The sequence below is a fragment of the Dermacentor variabilis genome, chromosome 1, assembly GCF_050947875.1.
Source record: "Dermacentor variabilis isolate Ectoservices chromosome 1, ASM5094787v1, whole genome shotgun sequence".
Taxonomy (NCBI): domain Eukaryota; kingdom Metazoa; phylum Arthropoda; class Arachnida; order Ixodida; family Ixodidae; genus Dermacentor; species Dermacentor variabilis.
Window position 1 is genome coordinate 133,259,783 of NC_134568.1, and position 22,881 is coordinate 133,282,663.

Genomic DNA, 22,881 nt, shown 5'->3' on the forward strand with positions numbered 1-22,881 from the left:
TAAAGAGGGCCTCCCCCTCGGCCCTGCAAGTCGGGTGGGGGTGCAGCAGCAAGCAAGCAGCCGCAGGAGCAGAAAAGCAGCGGCGGGCGCAAGAACCTCGAAAAGCGGCAGCGCGCGCACAGAGCCGCTCTCCGCGCGCCAAGTGGGCGGGGGCCCCGTGGCGAGAGTCCCTCCTTCGCGGCTCCCGCGGCCCCACCGGCAGGCGGTGCTTGGGCCGAGCGCGCCGGCGGGATTTTATTCGCGACCAGGGCGCTGCCGCGGCCGCTTCTCCCGACTCGCGCGGCCGCCTTGCTGGATCCGCCGCTGCTGCCGTCTGCTGCTGCTGCCTCCGCCAGCGCTCGCTCTCCCGTTCCGCCGTGTAACTGCTGGTAGTGTGGGACTCGCCTCTCATCTTGCCTACCCATCCCCTCCGCGCAGCTGACACCCATCATCGGCATCGATCGCCAAGCGTTCTTCTCTCCGCCGCGGACTTTCGCCGGACAGGCCTCGGTGTCGTCGTGTGCCGCGCGGTGCGCGTACGGAGACTGCGACGAGCGCATCGTCGGCCCCGACGTTCGCTGTGCCGCGACGCAAGGGGGAAGCGCTGGATACTTCGCCCCAAGGTGGGCACTGCATTGGATATTCATTGCGATGCTCGGATGTTGTCACTGTGCTTGGTTTCGCGCCGCTCGAGGGACAAACGAGGCAAGCACGGAGGCACGGGCGTTCATCAACGATGTCTCGTCGCTGCGCGCTTTGTCGGGTCGCTTGTCTCTTTTGTTCCTCGCTTTTCGTCATCTCTTTCATCCCCGCCGACGTTGCACCAAGTGCTATAAATCCGCGAAGTTGAGATGTGCGCAAGCGCTCACTAACAGCTGTTACAGAGCGCTTGTCTTTCTCACCTTTCAAATGCTTCACGACCGAACGATGTAGCTGTAAGTCAAGGTAAGCTTTCCCTTCCGTATTTAGTTTTATTTATTCAGTTTTCTTCTTATTTAAGTTTATTTTTTCCGCAACCTCCCATATCCCCCCCCCCCTCCCCGCCGCTTTTATACAGACGGAGCAAAACGGTATTGCGGCTACCGAAGCCTTTCAACTGCGCTCTCTACTGAAGTTTGGTAGAGGGCGAACATTCGTACTCGTACTTGCTCGGCATTGAACATTTACGCGCTCTTTTCACGAGCGTGGTGTAGGCGTACGCTGTTAAGGGGCGAGCGCATAGAGGACGCAACCATACATCGTAGAAGGCATCAAGCGTTCAGTTCTGCAAAAAGACAAAAGCTTTGTGCGCTTATATAGATGAATTAAGAGTTGGAGTTTCACTGCTTTCGACACCCCGACGAAACGCTATAGCCTTCCCTGCGAATCAGGATGTTTTTTTAATGCTCCTCCGAATTCATGTATTTTTCGAGAACCGAACGCTCGCCCAAAACAACACGACGCACTGTTGACGTTATAAAGCCGACTAACAACGAACATTCATTCGTTGCGAAGTTGGAATTTCACATGTGTATGATGACGACAGGGCCAAATCACTGTCCCCGAAACTATACATGTGCCCTTTAGGTGTCATTTCAAAATGAATATATATTTTTTCGTCGATGACATCAATGTCACTAACGCACAGGATCATGCTTGCCCCCGTTGCGCTCTATAGGCACATGTTTAGCCCTATTACAACGCGCACGTAAGGCGTGCATGCTAAAGTGCATGCTCATGCACGCTGTGAGCGCCATGTATCAAACAGCGCGCTCTGCATGGTATAGGTGTCTGGAAGCTTTGGGTTAAATGATCTTGCAGTGTCCGGGCTTCAGCTCTGGTGTGCACGACGAAGAGCAGTTGCCGCGCCTTCTTGCGTACATACGCTCCAATCCGTCAACTTAAACACCCGTCGTCGTACGAGACATTTTAGCCGTAATGCGCTCAACGGATAGCTAAACGCACATAGCGTCCGCGCAGCAATGACCTTATCGTGCATAATAGACATACATAATAGACTATTTGGTAAAAGCGTTTGTACAAGTTTATGTCTCACTTTTACCTAATTCGCACCTGTCAGTCAGACAGGGATGGCCTTTGTTGCTCATTCATTACTTTTCAGGGCATCGCGCGTGATGACCGAACCGGAAATCTGTGCTAGTCGCAAAGGACTTTGCTGTATGATTACTGTCTGTCTTAGACCGGTACCTTGGTTGCCATCTCAGTGGCTATCATGACCGGTGACTAGACCCTACACGAGGGAACAGTCACTTGCATGCGAAACCAGCTTTGCGCGCATCCGCGCCCATCCGGGCATATGCGTGCGCCCGTTGGTATCGTAATTTTCATGGCATCTGTACATTTATGATGTATTTATGCGAGGCGAAAATGGCGTAACTGTAATTATAATTAGAGCTCTGAAAAATGTAGTGCATTCGGCCCTCTGCTACGGTGTTTCCATGCGGGCGGCTCTTCATTTCCGTTACCATGTTGCAACGTCTCATAAAGCGTGTGAGCATCAACGGAGACCCCTGTACAAAGCACGACTGTGGGACGGAACCAAGCGCCAAAATTTACAAAGCTTTGGGATCATAAGATCGTTTGCTGGCTGGTCGGCCGCATTCATTAATAATATGCTGGCTGTCAGTATTGGTTCTTACGAAATTAACTAACATATGAACTTTTCGCGAACACGGACCCAGTTTTCCATTATATTTAGCAGCGGTCGCACACGGGCCTCCCTCTTCGCTTTCGCATGGTTTCTCTTCAAGAATAAGATGTTTGTTCTGAACTGGGAGCACAGTAACTGACGAGGGCGCATGCAATAGAGGGAATACAGTATATTTGTAGATTTGATGTAGCATGCCCGGCTGCGACAGATATCGGTGATCAGGAAGACGTGACCTGTGCAATCCGTTGACATCTACGCGGCAAGAATAAGCAAGAAGGTAAAGGGTGAAAACAAGCAAAAAAGATAAATTGGTTACTGACACTGGGCTTTTCATAAATTAGGTAGTGATACAAAATTACAAAGTGATCCTTCGCACTCTTCCCCTAAACAAAAGAACGCTTCAATCATTTTTGCGCCTTTCACGTCTAGTCTGCAACATCTTATTTCGTATTGTTAGGGATAACCGGAAATGGCACGCATTAGAAATATTGAAGTCGGAACAGACTACAGCCGTGCGGCGTTTCACTGGGATGGAAAAAAAAAGAATAATGACTGCTGCCAAATTTACGCGCTTTCTTCATCTCTAGTCGCGCTTATACGTACTTCTCTATCTCGTGATGCATCAACAGCTGCATGCTTACCAAAGTGTGAGGTGAAAGGCTTTTATCCGTTGCCCTCTTCCTGCTCCACATTACAACGTTTAAACCCTGCGGCTTTTAGTTAAGGTACAGTCAGAAAAACCACTCAGCATGTACCGTTACCACCCTATGGCAATCTTGGTGCCACCCTTTCCGTACGTTAGCGGTACACATGCGCACGCACAAACTGCGTGTATATGTGCCGTGCAAGCACGGTAGCAGTTTAGCGGTACTGTGGTAATCAAGGTAACTTAATTGCGGAGTTTAGCGTCCGGAAACTGCACAGCGTGCTATGAGGCCTGGACGCCGCATATTGGAGGACTCTGGATTAACTTGGCGGTCCAGTTACTCTTTTAAGAAACCGCTGTTTTATGCCTTGAAGCACGAAAGTAGCTGGAACGCCAATGCATTTCGTCGGACACTTCGAAAATTAATATCGCGCAACTGGTACTGTCGAGAGAATTCGTTCCAAGTGAATGCGCCGTGCGAACTCAGCGGCTACAATTCGTAGATTGAAAGATGTGGCGTAAAGTAATTAATTGAAAAGTCAATTAGCGTAATTATGCTAATCATTCAATTGAATATTTTGATTTCTCGTAGAAGTAACGGTTGCCTCATCGAGTAATTTAGATCAAGGGTTAGCATTGCGCTATCTGCCATAGGCAAGCTTTAGGAAATTCGGCGCAGCTAAAAAAAAAAAAAAAGAAAAAGACACCTGTGTACACACACACGCCCGTTTCTGCATTGCGCCCCCACCGGAATTGCCCGGAATCGAACCGGCGACTTCGTGCTGCAGAGCAGCGGCGCGCCTTCACCCCTGAGCCACAGCGGCGGGTAAAGGTAGGAATGGTTCGCAAAATATTTACATGAAAAAGCATATTTAACAAATGATAAAAGGAAGCTTTGGTACAGCGCACGCCTCTTGCTCAGCGGAATGACGAGATATGACGAGCCTCCATGGAGGCGACTGCGCTGCCTATATATCCCACATGGGCGCTCCTGACTCGTTGATGAAGGCTGTTGGGCTTTATAGATTGGCCATCTTCGAAGGGGTGAGACAAAATTAAGAGGCAAAAAAAAAAAAAAGCAACGGCCGAAAATAAGAAAACGAGGGCTCTTTATTGTCTGTTTCTCCTCGTACGCTGTCTTTTACTGCGCTTAATTTCGTCTCAGCTCCGGCCTCGGTCTTTTTTTTTTCTTTTTTCGCTCTAACAAAAACTACGGCACTGGTACCACGCATTCGAAGGTTGTCGATAATTTGGCCGACGAGGCTGTACAACAGTGCGCTGCTAATAAGGAGTTTTATTAAGAGGAGCGCGAGAGCATAGAACATGCTTTAAATGTGGGCGCAAGGAAGACCACGCGGAAAGAAGGGACAGAAAGCGAGTTGCGGCTCTCAGAGTTGTCGTCCGCTTAGTTTTTCTTGCGCCAGAACCACATTTCAAACATGGATCAACTAGCCCAACATCGCATCCTGCTTATAACATGTGCTGAGGGCCACGGCTGCCAGCATGCGCCGGACGTTAACCACTAAGGGGCATAAAGCTCTAGAACAGCATTTCTCCTTCACGTTCCAACCGCAAAGGTTTAGTGACCGAAGCGCGCCAAGCCATATTTTGTCAAGTTCGCAATGCCATATACGCTGGCCTTATAAGGAAGAAAAGAAGAATGTCATGTTGCCATGACACATTTATTACTGCTTTATTGTATACATGGTGCTAGCATTTGTCGCTCTTGATATTTCCCTCCGAGTCGGGATCGCGTACGTCCAATTGTTTGAACCAAGGCTATCTACTATATTGGAAATTGCTGTCGAGTTTTTTGTGAAAATAGGTCCCCTTAAACTTGGGAACGGCCAGAATCGTTGAACGATTCAGGCCACACCTAATTGATGAACTTTGAGCAACTTGAGTGCAATCGTCGATTGATTCTCTCTGCTCGTACATTGTTAGCCAGCGGAGATGAGTTCAAGTCAGAGGCTCGATGCAGCGTATGCATCAGTTGCGCCGCTGAACGCACCTTACACTGGAATATTCAAGGCCATATTTCCACGTTTCGATATGAAGAATCATTCGAAAGAGCTGAGTTACGTATAAGTATGTCCAACTGGGCGCTTTTTATGTTTTTTTTTTTCTCGCGAGAGTTTATCTTCAGCGGCCGGCACCTCCTCTGTTGTCTCCGTCACTGCCCGACTGACTGGCCGGCGTCGGCTCTTCAGCGGCAGTCACATGGAACCTGGAAACCGTGTTCTGTGTGTTTGCCGTTTCGAGCACGACAATATCATATTTAGGGCGGCGCCACCAAGCGAAGATTGCGTCGTCAGTATACATGAACGTGGTTAGACGCCCTAACGTGCTTGCCGCATTGTGAACACTCCTCGCGCACGAAGGACATATAGTCAGTATGCGTGCTCCTTTGCGCAGCGATGCACTGTGAGCCCACTCAGAATCCAAACAAAGTCAGTGAAGTCCAGCGCAAGTCTTGCATTCTGAAGCCGCACTTGTGGGTCGGCACCTGGGGTCGAACGCATGTCCCATAATCTATACGCGCAGATCGGCAACCCTCTATGTGCATTGCGCGATGTGGAGCGCGAGAAAAAAAAAAAAGAAAAAAAGCATCCTCGTTTGCGCATTGCATTTCGGGAGCAACAGCAAACACTGCGCTCATACAGAAATAGCTGACGCTTTCCAAATGTTGGGAAATCAGAGTGACTGCTGTCTGCGCAGTCAACGACGAGCAGGTGAATGTTCACTGTGAAGTGGCGGACAGATAAGTACTCAATAGTTCCGCGAAAAGAACAGCGATCATCGGAGTTCTCACAGGACCCCGACAGTCGACAAGTCTCTCTCATCACTGCATCCTTATAATGACTACAGCGGAGGTGACATCTAGGGAATCGGCGTGAGTCCCGTAGCCTGCCGCATGCCACGGCCTCCCGGAAGTTTATGTTTGCAGTTCCAGCTGGCTGTTTTCCCGCGTAATCGCAATGCTTCCAAGTCACCTTGACGCGCAGATGTATGGAAACCGTCACGTAGTGTATGGTTCACATACATGAAATAAAGAAGCATTTTGACGCTTAGGCCTACTTCCGTATGTGAGATAGACCTACAGTTTTTGTCAATTTGCTCCCCTCGTGTGACTACTTACGAGGCTTTGCATGGATATGGACCGCTGCAAGACATACTTATAGATCGTATTTTGATGTAGCTTGCCATGGGGGAGCTATTGAGAATATGTTCGGGAAATTATCTCTATCTTCTTTCTTTCATCAATTCTCTCTCTCTCTCTCTGTATATATATATATATATATATATATATATATATATATATATATATATATATGTGTGTGTGTGTGTGTGTGTGTGTGTGTGTGTGTGTGTGTGTGTGTGTGTGTGTGTGTGTGTGTGTGTGTGTGTGTGTGTGTGTGTGTGTGTGTGTGTGTGTGTGTGTGTGTGTGTATAAACGAGAAGAAAGGGGGTTAGCAGAGGGGTCCGATTTTTATTAGTCATATCATCAGAAGCCAACAAACACTGAAACCAAGGACAACATAGGGGAAATTACTTCTGCTTAATAAATGAAATAAAGAAACGATAAATTAATGCAAATTAAAGTGGATGAAAAAACTACTTGCCGCAGGTGGGAACCGAACCCACATGCGAAGGTTGTGGGTTTGTTTATTCTGGTTTATCCTGGTTTGTTTTATTCTTTTTAGTTCTGACGCTTTAAAGGCCACCTGCTCTTCAAGCTTACACTATATTATTTTACTTAATTGTGCATTTATGTGACCACCTTCATTTTGTTGTAGCACTGAAGCTCACCTGTGGAGCGTTGTAAAACTTGCACGGGATGCTTTAGTTCGCTTTTATTACGTTATCTGAGCAAAAAAAAAAAATGCAAGAAAAATGCAATATACAGATGTGCCACAAGGTATATTGGTGGTTCTCAAACATATTAAAGCAGCGATGTGAACTAATGCGCAGCGTTGAAGCTGTTCAGGAAACTCAAGATAATGTGACATTCTGTGTGCTTGTATACAGGGTGTTTCACGTACCTTGTGCCAAGGGATATAAAAAAGGAAGAAAAGAGTGGTTAGCCGCAGCTGAATGAAACTATTGGCATATGGTTTACCGTCACGTAGCGCTCCTTAGAGTACTTATTTTATATTTCGCCTAATTAGTGAATTATCTAAGATGAGTTACGCAAAATTTTTATTATTCACTTAAGGGCAAAGTGAATTGCGTTGTGTTGTTGAGGGGGTTCGGAAACGACCGATCCAATTTTTTTGTGGCAATCTACATGCTGTGTGACGATCTTTTTCGGCGTTTAAAGAAAGCCAACGAAATATGAAATAAAACCACGTGACTGCGCTAGTGCGCTATCGTATTGCAGCGATATCAACTGTGGGTCGAGCCTATCGCTTATAAGGGACGACGGCGCTTCCTTTTCCGTGTGCCACCGTCAAAGATGCTGACGCACGGTGAAGCCGATGGCTAGACTCGCGGCAGCTCACTTCTCCACGGACCGCGCGCGAGCGGTTCTTTCGCAGGAATCACGATTGAGGGCGCTGCAATACGATAGCGCACGAGCGCAGTCACGTGGTTTTATTTCATATTTCGCGGGCTTTCTTTAAACGCCGTAAAAAAAAAATGGCCACGCAGCATGTACACCCGTGAGCAAAAGTACACGGACCACAGGGTCGCCACAAAAACTAAATTTCTTTGTAACTAACATGCATAAACTGAAATTGTCGACTACACTGGAAAGTTGACGACGTCAAATTTCGACTGCAGTGCTCAATTCGAAGCTGCATTCACAGACAGAGGAAAAAATCGGCCTTATCAGGCAATGCCTGCTCCGTATACTTTAGCTAACGGCTGTACGTTGCGACAAAAAAAAATGAATGATCGCTTCTGGACCCCCTCTACAGAGAGAGAGAGAGAGAGAGAGAGAGAGAGAGAGAGAGAAGGGATGAAGGAAAGGCAGAGGGTTTAACCAGATAGAGTCTAGTTTGCTATCCTACACGTGAGGAGGGTAATGAGGGAGTGAAAACTCCTCTACAACGCAACGATACGCACTTCGGCCCAAAGGGAACATTAAAAATTTTGCATAATTCACCTTAGTTAATTACCTAATTAAGCGGAATGTAAAAGATACTCTAAGGAGTGCCACATGACGGCAAACCATATGCCGTTGGTTTCTTTCAGCTGCGGCTAACGACATCTTTCTTTAAATCCTTGGCACAAGTTACGTGAAACACCCTGTATAGTCAGAGTAAGCGATTGGCGCACATTGGACCTCAAACGCCTTATAAGATACAAAATCACTCAGCCCGCATGAAAGAATCCAGCATAATGCCTCTGAAGACCAGTGTCAGAGGAATGGTCAGTATGGCGGGAGAAAGAGGAAGACAGGAACAGTGAACGTTGTGGAGTTCTTCATCATCATCATCATCATCATCATCATCATCATCATCATCATCATCATCATCATCATCATCATCATTATTATTATTATTATTTTTTTATTAATTTTGCTTAGTTTTCACCCTTCTCTACAGCTACACCAGCACTGTGTATGAATTCAGGGACCTAAGGGGCTGAGTCGTGCTCCTCAAAAAGGCCGGAGGAAATAGCGACTGTTTGCCGCCGCAGTGTCCCTCTTTCACATTAATAAACTTGAATTCGCTGCCGCCGTTTCGATTCCCTGGTGAACAGATGTCTCGAGAACGGTGGTCGATCGCAGAGATAAGACGTAGCGGTGGGCATATCTTGTACGCAACAGGGCATATCTTGTACAGACACGCGCGCACCCGACGCGTGGGCGACTCGCGAAGCGTGAACTTTGACGACGAATATCGCGTCGCAAGACTCGAGAAGCCGCATTACGTCAAGCGCTCTTCCGCGAATTGTACGCCCCAATCAAAATTGAATCGAAAGCTGTTCTCGCACGATGTATGCGGTGCCAGCCAACTACGACGTTCCGCGCGCCAGAAGCCAGCGGCCACGTGTACATGCGCAAACCGCGGGGCCGGGTGAGCTCCGAAAGGTCATTTCATCCAGATGAAGACAACTTCCACCCGGAACACTTCGTGTTACGAAAGCCTCGGGGGCCAAGTGTTTACTTGCCAGATTCTGACGTGATTATTCATTTCAACAATTCGAGCGCAAGCAACAGCTTCCTTTCGTGCGATAGTGAAAGCGCACCGGCCGCATGCATGTGTCACCGCGGCGGTTGACACGATGTCTTCAGCAGATGTTTCAATTCCGGTACCGGCTGCAATTCTGCAACATGTTCACGCGGCATCATGGCGTCGGCAATTCTATGTACAAGAAGCCATGAGGGTGTCGTGACCCTAATTCGCCTCCCGTGGATAAGCTTTTGTCGTTGCTGAAGGCAAGCGTGATGGACAAGTCACATCGCTAGTGCGCGCCGTTTGAGGTGGAGGCAGCTGCAGTGTTTCAACAGGGCTACATGCATGCCATATTGCTTTGTAATAATTCTTTTTTTTTTATTACGCTTCGCCGCTTTATCCCTCCTCCGTCGTGTGCGAGGAGGAATATATATGGCTCCTCAGGCGAGCATATGGTTTTCGCAGCTATTGGTATAATTGCATTGAAATATACGTTCTTCTTTCTCTCTCTCGGCAGAGCTGTCGTAGAAACCGCTGGTGCCAGGAAATAAAAAAAAAAGCTTCAGAGACGACGGTACACGCGGTGATCATATTTAAGTTTTCCGCAATTTTTTAAAATATCGCCTGTCGCAGATGGCATAATTCTAGTCACTGAACTAAATTATTCAGAGAGGCAGACATTACTTGCACGGTAAATCAAGAGACATATTCTACGAATTATTTACTTCTTGGCGCATATGGCAATTTACGAATTTTAGCTGCTGAGCTTGCAAAGCGTATCCAATTACAATTAATTTCCATAGTGACATCAGTTTGGAGATATGCGCCATCAAACTCGCCGTGAAAATGCACTATTGTTCCCACTCACATTTTTTTAACAAAACACTCTAAAAGCAACTGGAACGCCCATGTGTTTCATCCCCCAGTTTGCATGGGACGAAATACATGGGAGTGGGTTCGAGATCGACTTCTACCAAAGGTAGTGGGTTCGAGTGCCTTAACTCTATCTTGATTAACTGTGCCGCACTTAACTTCCCCTTAACTAACACCCCAGATCATGGGTTCGACTCCCACCAAACGTCGAGGGTTCGATTACTTTTTGGACCATCGGTGATCACGCCAACGCCTATTAATATGTCGAATTTTCCGCCTCATGAGCCATATAATGCTTTCGCATTAATATCTCGAAACTGGTGTCACACTGGAAACTCATTTCAAGCGGATACGTCTTGCAAACTCAACGGCTACAATCCGTAAATTGCAATATGTACCATAAAGTAATTAATTAAGGTGTTAAATAGTGCATTCGTCTTACTTAGTTGAAAATAGGTTTTCAATTCTCGTGCTAGTAATGTCCGCCTTTTGGAATAATTCAGCTCAGGACCAAGGACAACGCTATCTACCTCAGGCGAAATTTAAAGATTCCGTAAAACTGAATAACGATCACCCCGTCTATTGTTCTTGCCAATCTGGCAGCTGCATACCATCGAATAACCAACTGAATTTGGTTCTCTTCTCTCCCTTGTCACGGTCCGCAAACCGGCGTGAAATGCGACTAACGAAATGCAAACGATGAGGAGTCACGGGTGGAGCTCGTCGCATGCACTCCGGGGCGATGGGAAAGTTCTCGATTGCCATAGCCTGTACTTGACGCAGTGCGCTCGTATTTAGCAAACTCGCGCTGTTGATATCAGAGGCCGGGAATTTCGCTCAACTGCTTCTAACTTCTCAAAACGATAGCTTTCTCTAGTAAAGTCGCGTTGACGTTCGCCAACCACTTACAATTACTGGATCGAAAGAACAAAACATGGCGCTAATGACTTTATCGTTTCTGAAATGCTAATTGACTTGCATCGGTACACTCTGCGAACCGGGCCCCGCAACGAAAACTTGGCCTCAACGCTGAAAAAAGGTGATGACGTGCGGAAGAAAGAAAAAATGGCGCAAGAGGACTGAACGCGTTTTTGAGAGTTTAAAATTTATCTATTCAGGTGCTGACAGCTAGTGAATTGTGGGTACTTCAGCGGAAGTCACTTTTGTATCCTGCGAGTGTGATAATAAAACAAAACCTGTCAAAGATAATGACATGTGGAAAAAGCCCGCTGTAACAGCACTGCGCATTGCGAACGTAAGTATTGCATCGGAATCCTCCGCAAAACATGTTCTGGCTTCTGAAGAGTGCCCTTCTTTCATCGTCAACTGGCGATAAACTGTAACTACACAGCAGCCGCCACATTGTCTCGGTGCTCGAATGTCGGTGATTGGTACCTAAACCACCTGGCCTGATCGTTTAGACGTGCTCCATTTTTGTAACGCTGCGCTGTTCAGATAGCTGTCAGGTAGTATAGGCAAGAGCTTTCTTTACTTCCAACACGACGCGTGACGTATAATAGGCAGGACTTTTGGGATTTCTTTTTGAAAAAGTGAATATTTAAAAGAAACAAATAGAGGAAATGATGCCAGGTTTGTTGCTACAATTGACACAAGTGCACTGTCAGATTGAAAAGCGACGGAACTTTTCAGTTTTATGTACAGAAGAAAAAAAGAAAAGGTGAGAATAAGGAGTGCGGCTTGTAACACATGGTGCTTGGGGTCACGCGTGCCCATGTGGAACACGTGCCCATGTGGAACTGGCAACGTTTGTCGACACTCTCAACAAGTACGTGGGACTCGTATAGGACGCATTTACTTGGCCCTCCCTTCTTCTTCCGCGTTTCCGTAACTCATTTACGGACTGTGATGAATGAGCTCACCTCTCTCTCTCTCTCTCTCTCTCTCACTTTTCCTTAAATACAGTTTTTCGCCTAACGGCCGTGGAACGTGCTCCCCTCTATCATTGAGACGCATCAACGAATGATGGCTTTCAGCTTTCATACCACTTATGGAATAGCGCGCATCGTTAGGCCATAAGAAAGCGCGATGTATACGTCACGAAGGACTGGAACGGAGAATAATGGCTAACAAAGGTGTTGTGAACTCTTTGACAAAATGGCGCTATCGTGTTATTGCTCTCATTATATATATATATATATATATATATACACTTCGTTGTCAATAGTTGTAGACAACGTCGACGTTGTCTACAGCTATTGACAACGAAGTGTGCGGCAAGGTTAACGGCGTGTTTCTGAGTCTAATTCTGTGCTCCTCTTCACGTCTTGTTAGTACTTGTGGAAAAAAAAAAAAAACTTTTTTTTTTTACGAAAGCGAATTCATGCACAACCCGCAATGCGCAGTACCAGCCCCTCGGTTTCTGGCTATCCGTTAAGTTCCGAAAAATTCTGATCATTTTACTTGCGTGGACAGCACGAACGCTTACGGACTCCTCAAAATAACTTTCAGGATATGCTGTCTTCTTTAAAGGTATCGCGCGGAAAGAGCCAGTAGCGGTGTCGCGCTGCATAAAACGTACTACGGATCGGCGAAAATGATGCCGCGAGATCGAACGCGAACCGCGTGTTTCGCTGACCACTGCTACAGTACTAGGTCCTCCATTTTAGAGGCACAATGCTGCGCTTCTTCCGGGTTATCCATTTTTACAGCGATGCTGTACGTGGCTAGCCGATCCGTCCGTCCGTCCGTCCGTCGCCTGCACGCCGAAAACTCCCCCGGCGCAACCCCATGTGTAGGCACGAAAAAGAAGAAAGAGAGAGAGAGAAAGACACGCCATTGGCTGCACCAGCTGTGACGTCATTGCTCACCGTCGCAGCCGAGCGTGCACGCAACAGTTTCTCTGTGGCTCCAAAATGGGTAGGCCGCGCATCACACGTACTCATCATACGTAGGAGAGGCAGCTTTCGATCAGCAATGCTGCGAGCACAAGCGGGAACGAGCTCGTCTACGCCATGCTGCAGCCCGGGCACGGGAACAGGCTCGTGCAGCCGAGCGCAACCAGCTACTGCGTACCGAGGATCCGGCGGCCTACCAATCCGTCGTTGAATGCGTTGAATGAAGCGTCGGGATTAACCCAGTGATAAACACCGGGGCCACACGTTTCAACTTCGCTGGTTAACCATCTGTACGGCGTGCTTGGGGCGCTGATTTTTTTTTTTCTCCCACGTTTCACAATTATCGACGGCTATCGTGATGTAGAAATGCCTTCCGACAATCCAAACGTGCGTGCACCCCTCCTGAACGAGTTAGGAAGAACATGGTGGACGAGACTGGCGGAGAGAAGGAGGAGGCACGGGCAAGCAGGAAGATAACGCCACTTAGCCAAGGAAACAAGCATATCGAGGGAATTCAGTTGATATGAAATGTCTTACTACTATGAATCATCCGCCGCGATAGCCCATTGGTTATGGCGTCGCGCTGCTGTCAAAATGATACCGGAGTTCACCCCCCCCCCCCCCCCCACTGCCCTTCAGCATGCCTCATAACCACATATCGCTGTTTTCGCGCGCAAAACCGCAGAATTTCATTAATTTTAACATACCCCGAGTCGCACTGTTCAGGTGACATAAGCAGGAGCATTGACACGTAAGCAGTAACGCAGATTACATAGGTCTGCGTGCGTTTCTTTTTGTGAGTCTGGGCTCCTGCATGTACCACTTGAGTTTAGTTCATTGGCCTCCGCCGACTTCCTTTAGCGCGGCCATGTTATAGTGAGTATCAGTGAGTGAGTAAAGTATCCATGTGAAGCAGAACCCATTATGCAACGAGTCCTTTTCACCTGGAATATTCTCCCAGCTATACTTAATAATAATAATAATAATAATAATAATAATAATAATAATAATAATAATAATAATAATAATAATAATAATAATAATAATAATAATAATAATAATACCCTGTCAATCATCGGCACCGCTCGTAAAGTATCCATGTCATTCATGTACTTTGCGCGTGAATGACACGATGCGTAACAGAAGCGGTTAACTTACGATCGCAATAGCTTGGAGAAGCGTCCGTTTCTACGGATGCAAATATGTCTCGTTCCTTCTTAGTTTATATATATATATATATATATATATATATATATATATATATATATATATATATATATATATATATATATATATATATATATATATATATATACTTGTGCACCGCTCAAGATGCAGACTTCCACGGAACACATGGGCTGCAGTTCCAGGAAACATATGAGGCCGATTAGAGTATAAAGAAGTTTCATGTATTCATTCTTATCGCGCTGATACTACAACACTTTTGTCGGGTTCCGTAAGCTCGCATGGTCACTTTGAAGAGTTCTATTGCAGGAATCACCGGCTGGGTGAACTTCTTCCCGCAAGCGGCAAGAATGTCGATATGCAGGTCGCGTCCTTCCACTGAGTCCTTTCTTTTGCCGTTTCCGCAACGCGATAGGACGCCATCCGCCGCCATGCATGAGAGTGCTCAGAGGGGAAATTTCTCTCAAGGGATGCGAGTGATGGCTCTTACTGTGCGTTCATTAAACTTTGCTTTGAGTAGCCATTGTCATGTCTGCAGGCAAGGTGAGTTCGTTGGAGAACCAGCGGGTTTGCGGCAGCAGCTAATGCACCACCATCAGCTCAGCCACGAATAAACTACAGAGAAACGGGAAAGGACGGTTGGGAACTGACTGCTGTCTGGCACCATTGTCTTCCCTGTTGATATTAGCATTTAAAAGTTTGCAGGTGGCTCTGAGAGGCAAAACTGTTCAACAACTTACCGAACAGGCGTGCATGGAGAACGTACCAGGGAAGCGTCTAAACACAGCATGGAGCTGGAAGATCCTTTGGTAGAAAAAAAAGATAGCAAAGGCAATCGCACTGACTTGAACGATTCTTCTCGCTATGAACTCACTAATTGCGACACAGCAGATTGTCGCAGTATACAGGCAGTATCAAGTACACCGCCATCATTTCAACAGCCACTTGTTTTCGATGTACACAATGTCGCCTTCTGCTATACCGCACGTACTATATTGCCTGTTGTGGATTCCAACATACGCTACCGCTCTGAAATCCCAATTTTCTAAAAGAAAGAAAGAAAGAAAGAAAACGAACGAAACGCCACTGGCGACGCAGTCGTGCGGCGATAGCTATAAGTGGGTATAGCGCGTGCTGATCCTAATTGCACATTGCAGCAACAACGTGAGATAGATTCCCAGTCCCGCTGGGGGGAAACAAGAATGGGATAATAAGGAGTTTCAGAAATAGCGTATCAAAATAACGTGAACTCGCGTTCAGTCGTTTCGTACTCGCTTTGCGTTCTTTTGTAACACGGCCGATAGCGTCCCTCAAGTTGACGTTCTCAGTTTCTAGGGCTCTCTAACGATGTTGGGAAGACGAGAGGGTAACAGAAAGGACAGGCGGACATGGGGAAACCGCAGTTTCAAGATCCAGAAGTCACGTCGCATGCAGGAAAAAAGAAAAGAGAAGAATTCGGGTAAGAAATATTTCTCGTTATGATGGGAAATGGCTCGTATGTTAGCCCCCATGTTTTAAGCTTACAATAGCCGGCTTCCGACTACATACTCGCGTTGCATCGTTCGTCAATTACAGACGCCGCCGCAGTGACTGCGCGCCCGCGGTGTCGGAGCCGAAGTCGGTCGCTGCCGCGTTCGCGCGCGCTCCGTTATTTCCGACGGAATTTCGCTGCGCGCGTAAATCACGCCGTGTACACGAAGGAAGCCTCTTTCCACAACACTTTAAACGTGGCAATATCCCCCCCCCCCTCATCATTGTAACTAAGTTAGCGCGGCTGCGCCGTTCTCACGTTATACACATTGTTTTCAGGCCGATGAGAGCTGCATGCGCACCGATGAAGCGCGGCCATCTGGGAAATGAGCCGGTGTCTCTCCGGACGGGCTCTGAATGGCGCACCGCGTATGGCTCATTGTCGCGTGGGCTGCGTAGGCACAGCGAACCGCTCTCGGGTCGCAACAGCTGCCCGATGGTAGCCGCGCTCTGCCAGCCGCCGATATATCCACGTGTGCGCACCCTCGGCGCGAGGCAACGTACGCTCCCACGTGGCTACACATTTATACACTGTGCTTACCGCTTTGCACTGTCGCGGTGAAGGCGGACGCCGAACTTCTTTTTACCATGTGAATTTACAAGAAAAAGCATAGTTATTGAAACTTCGTCTCCTCGCGTCACGGTAACGGGAAGCTGAGCTCACTCACTGAGTGTGCGTAAACAAAACTTGCCGAGTGTGAGCATATAGAGCACCGCCGAACATTTATGCGTTGTGGCAAGAAGGTTTGCATTTACAAAGTTCGATGATAGGATGCAATGAACATCCGGTACTTGCACATGCATGTATAGGCCTATAGGGGCTGAAATTTACTACATATACCAGTAGTGAAGCAATGAAAGGGGCTAGTTGGTGAACGTTCATGGTCATATTGCGCTCAGTTTTACACAGACGATATTGAGTGAAGGACGGACGCGGACGGGATGTGGACGTCCGTCCACGTCGCGTCCTTCACTCAATATCGTCTGTGTAAAACTGAGCGCAATATGACCATGAATATACCAGTAGCGTTGAATTCTGGGGTTTTACGGGCCGAAACCACGATTTGATTATGAGGCACGCCGTAGTGGAGAATGTGGGTTGATTTTGACTTCCAGGGGATCTATAACGTGACACAGGCGTTTTAGCATTTTGCCACTGTCGAAATGCGGCCTCCGCGGCCGGGATTCGATCCCGCGACCTCGTGCTTAGCAGCGCAACGCCACAGCCGCTAAGCCGCCGCGGCGGCTACATCAGTAGCGTTACGCACATGCGCGTGAAAGTTTGTATGCATCAGCCCGTAAAAGTCTCATCTCATGCCACAGCATAAAATTTAGGTGCTATTTTTGTGATACACAGGTCTTTAGCGCACCGACTTGCTGAGAAAAAAATAATCAAGCGTGAGTTTGTCGAATTGTGCTCCATCAAAGGGACGCCGGCTCTTGAAAAGAGCAACGAATTGAACTAGAGCGTGGAGAAGTCGCAGTAATATGTGAGGAGACGTAGGCATACAGCTTCAATCCCACTTGCATAATTGCGCTTGAACTGTGCGCTCCCGCATGCGGTCGCTCGTCTGGGAGCACCTATATGGGCTCGCGATAGCATCCTGCAGCACGTGTCGCAAATCTGGGTCCATATGGCATCCTCAATAGGGGGCTGTGCCGTGCCCTCGCTGTTTTTTAGACCTTGCCACGCGAGTCCGGCACAAACGTATGGCGCGCACTGGACGATCCGATTGATTGCCTGCGGACGAAACTCGTCGTCTGAATGAGGCCATGCATTTCGCGTCCGCACCTTACCGAAGCCCTGACAGCAGTCATGCCGAGAGCGTTGCTTCTCCCTGTCACTCGGAATAGAGCCCGCTTGACTTTCCCTGCAGACGTGATCGTTATGAGCGCGTTGGAAATTTCGGATTACTAAGTCGAAAAACGGCCAAAGTTATTCGACAGTAAATAAATGACATTTCAGTCCTCCGCTTGTTTGCTACATGACGATGATACTGCGACCAGCAAATGAAGGGTATTTTGAGTCTTCAGCGCTCGTAATTGTCACAAACGGTTTTTCTTTCTTTTTCTCTGCCTTTCTTCTACACACTTTACCACAGGTGGTCTAAAATATATCCAATGTCAGTTTTCAAATTACTCAGACAAGCTTCGATCTCGTAAGAAAAGCTGAGGCGCATTTTCTAAGCAAGGAGGCTAGAGCAGGAGTATACTTTTTACAGAAGCTATATACAGTGGCAACGAAAAACATTAGCGACCAGAGCGGCCAAATTGCGGTGCACGCGCGCGGCTCTACTGTGCAAAAATATGCAAGGGCACAGAGTGTGCCAGACTCTTCCTATGTTTTTGTGATCGTCGTGACGTGGAACGCGACGTTGTTCGGACAGTGTTAAACCGGTTGGATCATACTGACTTTTTTGACAGATAAAGGCACAGGCTTACAAAGCAACGTGGGCATTAAAACAACATACAGGCTTACAAAGCAACGTGGGCATTACGGCAGGTTATTAAATGGGCTCGCCTCGGTGACCGACTGTAGGCGTAAGGGAAGGGCCTACGTGCTCGCGCTGCTAGTGCCTCGCTCCCTTTTTTTGTTGTATATAGGCACCCGAGGCGCATTTTTGCCGTCGGCGTCGCCGTGATGTTTCGTATAAAGCCCAAGGGCGATAACTTCGTCGCAGCGCGTCGTAAGCTGTATGTGCTAGCGAAAGAACGTGAGGGAAGGAGACGATCGCGACTCAATCTGGCGCGCGCGAAAGAGGAAGCGGAGAGCAAACGCGCCGTCTTCCGTCGCGCGAAAGGCCGTGGGTAGATGGTGGGGAGGGGGGGGGGGGCGGCGTTGTGCTCCGGCAGCAACTGCGCATTTCGCGACCGGAAGCAAGTGGAACTGACGACCGCTGCCCAATCTCGCGCGCCATATATATGGTGGAAAGCGGAGAGGCAGCGTGGGAGGGAGGGGGAGCGCTTTCGACTGCGCCAAAAGGTGCGTACTTTGCACAGCTGCACGCAGTCGCGTGCGCCGTGTCTTCAAAGGGATCTGCAGCGGGGCTCCTACTTTTGTTCACGCCGCTTTTGCGTTGAAGCTAGAGGCGGCACGAAGCTCGCTTCGCTCGCTGCTGCTGCCGCGCTTGCTGACACCGGCGCTTTGACAGCGAGTATCCGCGCTCAGCGAATGTGATATGCACATGTTCATGTTTGCTTGTGAGCTCTGACATCATGCTTGTTAATTCAGTTAGTAAGCGAATGTTTCCAGGTTTATACGGCCCATAAGATTACTATCCTTACTTCGTATGGCTGCTACTAATTTGCTATCGTAGTCGGTGCTTCTTGGCTTTTTGGGCGAAACTGTGGCCTTTTCTTTCTTGTTTTCATTTCAACCCTGAAGTCCCTCCGTTCCCCAGCATATGTGATAGCAAACTGGATGCTCGCCTGGCTGACGTCCTCACATTTCCCTTCTCATTTTCCTCCTCCATCTTATCTTTGACACCGCTGTGGCACCGCCCTTCTATGCAAAGTAGGCAATGCATATGCGAGGAAAAAACGGCGCCGCCCGAATGCCGACGTTCTGTTAGGTATGCTTTAGTCACTTTCACTTTCCTCTGCTCAGCGTATGATCTTGCGAACAAAAGCTCCGTGGGCGTTACGAAAATGCCTTGAGGCCTGTCTGCTGAGCCTACAGGAGTACTTGCTCAAAGCACTATGTGTAGTAGCAAGGCTCATGTTCAGAGCGAAATACTCGAGAGAGGACGATGCGATTTTTCGGGAACAGGTGCGGCGGCGAGCTATGCAATCTGCGTTTTCTCGCTCTTCAACGGCAGTTTTCCCCTCCCTCTCCCCTCCATCTTAGATTTCCGTGGCCCCGACGTCAAACGACGGATGCGCAGATAGGTATTTTGTGCTGGCAGTTGTTCCCATCGCTGAGTTTGATAGAGACAGATGAGGACGGATGCGCCGCGGGTTTCGCAAATGCGATCAACGGAGGAAAGCGCAGATTCCAGAGATGTCACTTTCGTGTCATTGCCATGAAAATGGCAGCTTACAAAGGCGCTGCACTGTCGTCTCTTGCGACGGCAAGCGATGGGAATCTCGGAGAGGTCCAAAAATGAAGAACTATATAAACTAAACGAAGAAATTCAAAGAAAAGAAAATACAAATGTGTTAGGACTCGTCCGTTTCGGAAACTCCTTTTTTTTTTTTTCAGCCAAGCTGTTAAGGGCTACTTTCCCCACTATTGTGTCTGCGTGTAGAAAAAAGGCCGACGATATTGCAATGCCAGGCCAACCCGCGGCGGAGGTGACGCAAGCCTTAACGCCCCCCATACGTGACCCGATCCCGAACATAGTGCAATGCAGGGCCGGCCCCCGGCGGAGATGCAGTTCGCCATTAAGGGGCGCACATACACAGCTTCGCTTGTAATCGTTCTTCACCGAGTGGAAGAGCACTGAGCTTTTTTTGTTGCTTTTTCTCTACCTATCATTTTGAGATAGGCGGGCCTACTTGTGGACAAGGTTACCATTTTTTATATTTATTAAAGAAGAAAAAGAATATCGCTGTTTGTCTGCGGAAAGCATAAGGCGAGTAATGATAACGAAAATATGGCACTTGAAAGCTAGATAAATATATTCTGAATGGGAAGAATTGGCGACTGAGAAGAGCAAATGTGACCCAGTAATTTTTGTTAATACCACGCACGATCGCATGGCACGATTGTTGGGAAGCTGGTAATGTGTCGTTCTGGTCCTGTCAGGCAGTTCTCTCCCGAAGTCGGCTTGCTCACATTAATAAAATTGGAAGTGGTGGAAGCTCGAAACACATTTTGGCATGCGGCAATATAGCTTTAACAGGTTTGTTTTTTAACAAAATTGAAAGCTATAATTTTTTGGTTCTGCCCCCTTTTTCTATTACCATTATGAGCGAGGTGCGTACTTTGCAACAAGTGCGTACTTTGCACGGCTGCGCGCGGTCGCGTGCGCCGTATCTCGATAGGCATCTGCGGATGGCTCAGACGTTTGTGCGCGCTGTGCTCTCGCCGCTCTTGCGTTGAAGCGATAGGCCGCACGAAGGTCACTTCGCTCGCTGCTGCTGCCATGCTTGCTCGCACCAACGTTTTGACAGCGAGTGTCCGCGCTCATCGAGTGTGATGTGTTCATGTTTGCTTGTACGCGCTGACACTTCGCTTGTTAATTCATTTAGTATACTAAATGAATTAGGCAGTGTAGACATGGAAACATTCGCTTATAAGCGAATGTTTCCATGTTGATACTACCGATAAAATTACTATCCTTACTTGGTCTAGATGTTTACTAATTTGCTATCGCAATCAATGCTTCGCCTTTCGGAAGAAACTGCGACCTTTATTTTTCTCTAACGCTGTCAGACTGAACCAAAAGAATGAGCGCTAAGATTTGACCTTTCGAAACACAAGGATCGTTTCGAGCTCTAAGCACTCAAGGAAGAAACACAGAATATCTGTACATGACTGTGTCTGACAGAGCGAATATAACTCTATCGATAAATCAGTCACGCAATCAATCAATATATTGATGGGGTGATGAAAATGTAATGATCTCTCAGCACATGATACGAAACACACTGATGGATGTGCGCACAAATACACTATAGCGTAAGCCTGACATCAGCTTCACATCTTCAGGGTAGAGCAGTCGGCGCTGTAATGTCATAATCACCTCGCCACATTTCCCATGAGGCAACAAAACCGACTTCCGTAAAACAACGAACGACGCAGAAAGCCTCGTGGTGGCCCATGCTATGGCAGCCCAGGCAGGCGGCTCACGACGCAAACAGCTTCGAGTGAAATGGGACCGCGCGGTGTCTCTGATCGCCGCTATCGCGTGCCGAAAAACCGGCCGTGAATCGTCCGACTACGGCGAGGTACGGAAAGGGAGCGCGATTCATCACTTGCTTGCCGGGTGAACGCGCTATCGCCGCCGAGTAAGAAAGCGCTCTGGCGAGCTTCTTGACGAGAGCGGCCACTAAGCTGCATTGCGCTCAGTTTATACTTCGAGCTTGGGATTACTTAGGTGCGCTCAGTACTGCAGGTCCTAAGCCCTTATCTAGTATACCGAATATGAGCTTTCTTACAGTTATTACTGATCGTGTCTGGTCGTATATACCTTCTCACACTTTATATAAGTAGGATCGAAGGCAAGCATTCGAAGAGGCAAGCTGCGGCTCTGCCTTTACAACTACGAAATGGGTCACTGCCGCGATCAGGCTATGTTGGCAATGTCGCTTGAATAAAACAGAGCATTAGCGCACGGATCACTGACAAAAGAAAAGGACGCAAACACTTGTGTCCGTTCGTTATAATCAGTCCTCTGTCCGCTAGTACGATGTTGTTTACAGTAACTACAAGAAGCAAGCGCATCTCTGTACGATTACCGATTGTTCCCGCTTCTCGCAAATGTAAATTTAAAATAAAATGTACATCATATTCTAAAACTGCACTCAGGTAACTATGTTCATAATGCCTGCAATTTGGGTCCGGTCCCCGGAGGAAGCGCCGAAATCAAATTATATATATATATATATATATATATATATATATATATATATATATATATATATATATATATATATATATATATATATATATTGTAATTTGAATTTGAATTTGAACCACGGATATTCGAAAAGTGGTTAACCGCAACTGAATGAAAACGTCATGTGGCGCTCCTTACCCTATGTTTTCTATTGCGCTTAATTAGTTAACTTAAGTGAGGTCACTTATGCAAAAATTTTAATATTCCCTTTAGGGCCAAGTGTGTTTCGTTACGTTGTAGAGGGCATTTCAAAACGACCGATCCAATTTTTTGTGGCAACGTACACGCTGCGTGGCGATTTTTTTTTTTTTTGCGGCGTTTGAAGAAAGCCGCAAAATATGAAATAAAGCCGCGTGACTGCGCTCCTGCGCTATCGTATTGCAGCGCGCTCGACCGTACATTATGCCTATCGCTTATCAGGGACGACGGCGCATCCTTCCCGTGCGCCAACGTCAAAGATGTTGACGCACTATGAAGC

At 47.6% G+C, this 22,881-nt stretch overlaps 1 protein-coding gene across 1 annotated transcript in view; it reads left to right on the plus strand.

The window, feature by feature from the left end:
* Positions 1–248: 248 nt before the first annotated feature.
* Positions 249–22,881, plus strand: part of LOC142584828 (LIM/homeobox protein Lhx9-like) — a 70,664-nt gene continuing 48,031 nt past the window's right edge. The window contains exon 1 of the mRNA XM_075695114.1: positions 249–602. The gene's annotated coding sequence lies outside the window, so the exon portion shown is untranslated. The remainder of the gene's footprint in view (positions 603–22,881) is intronic.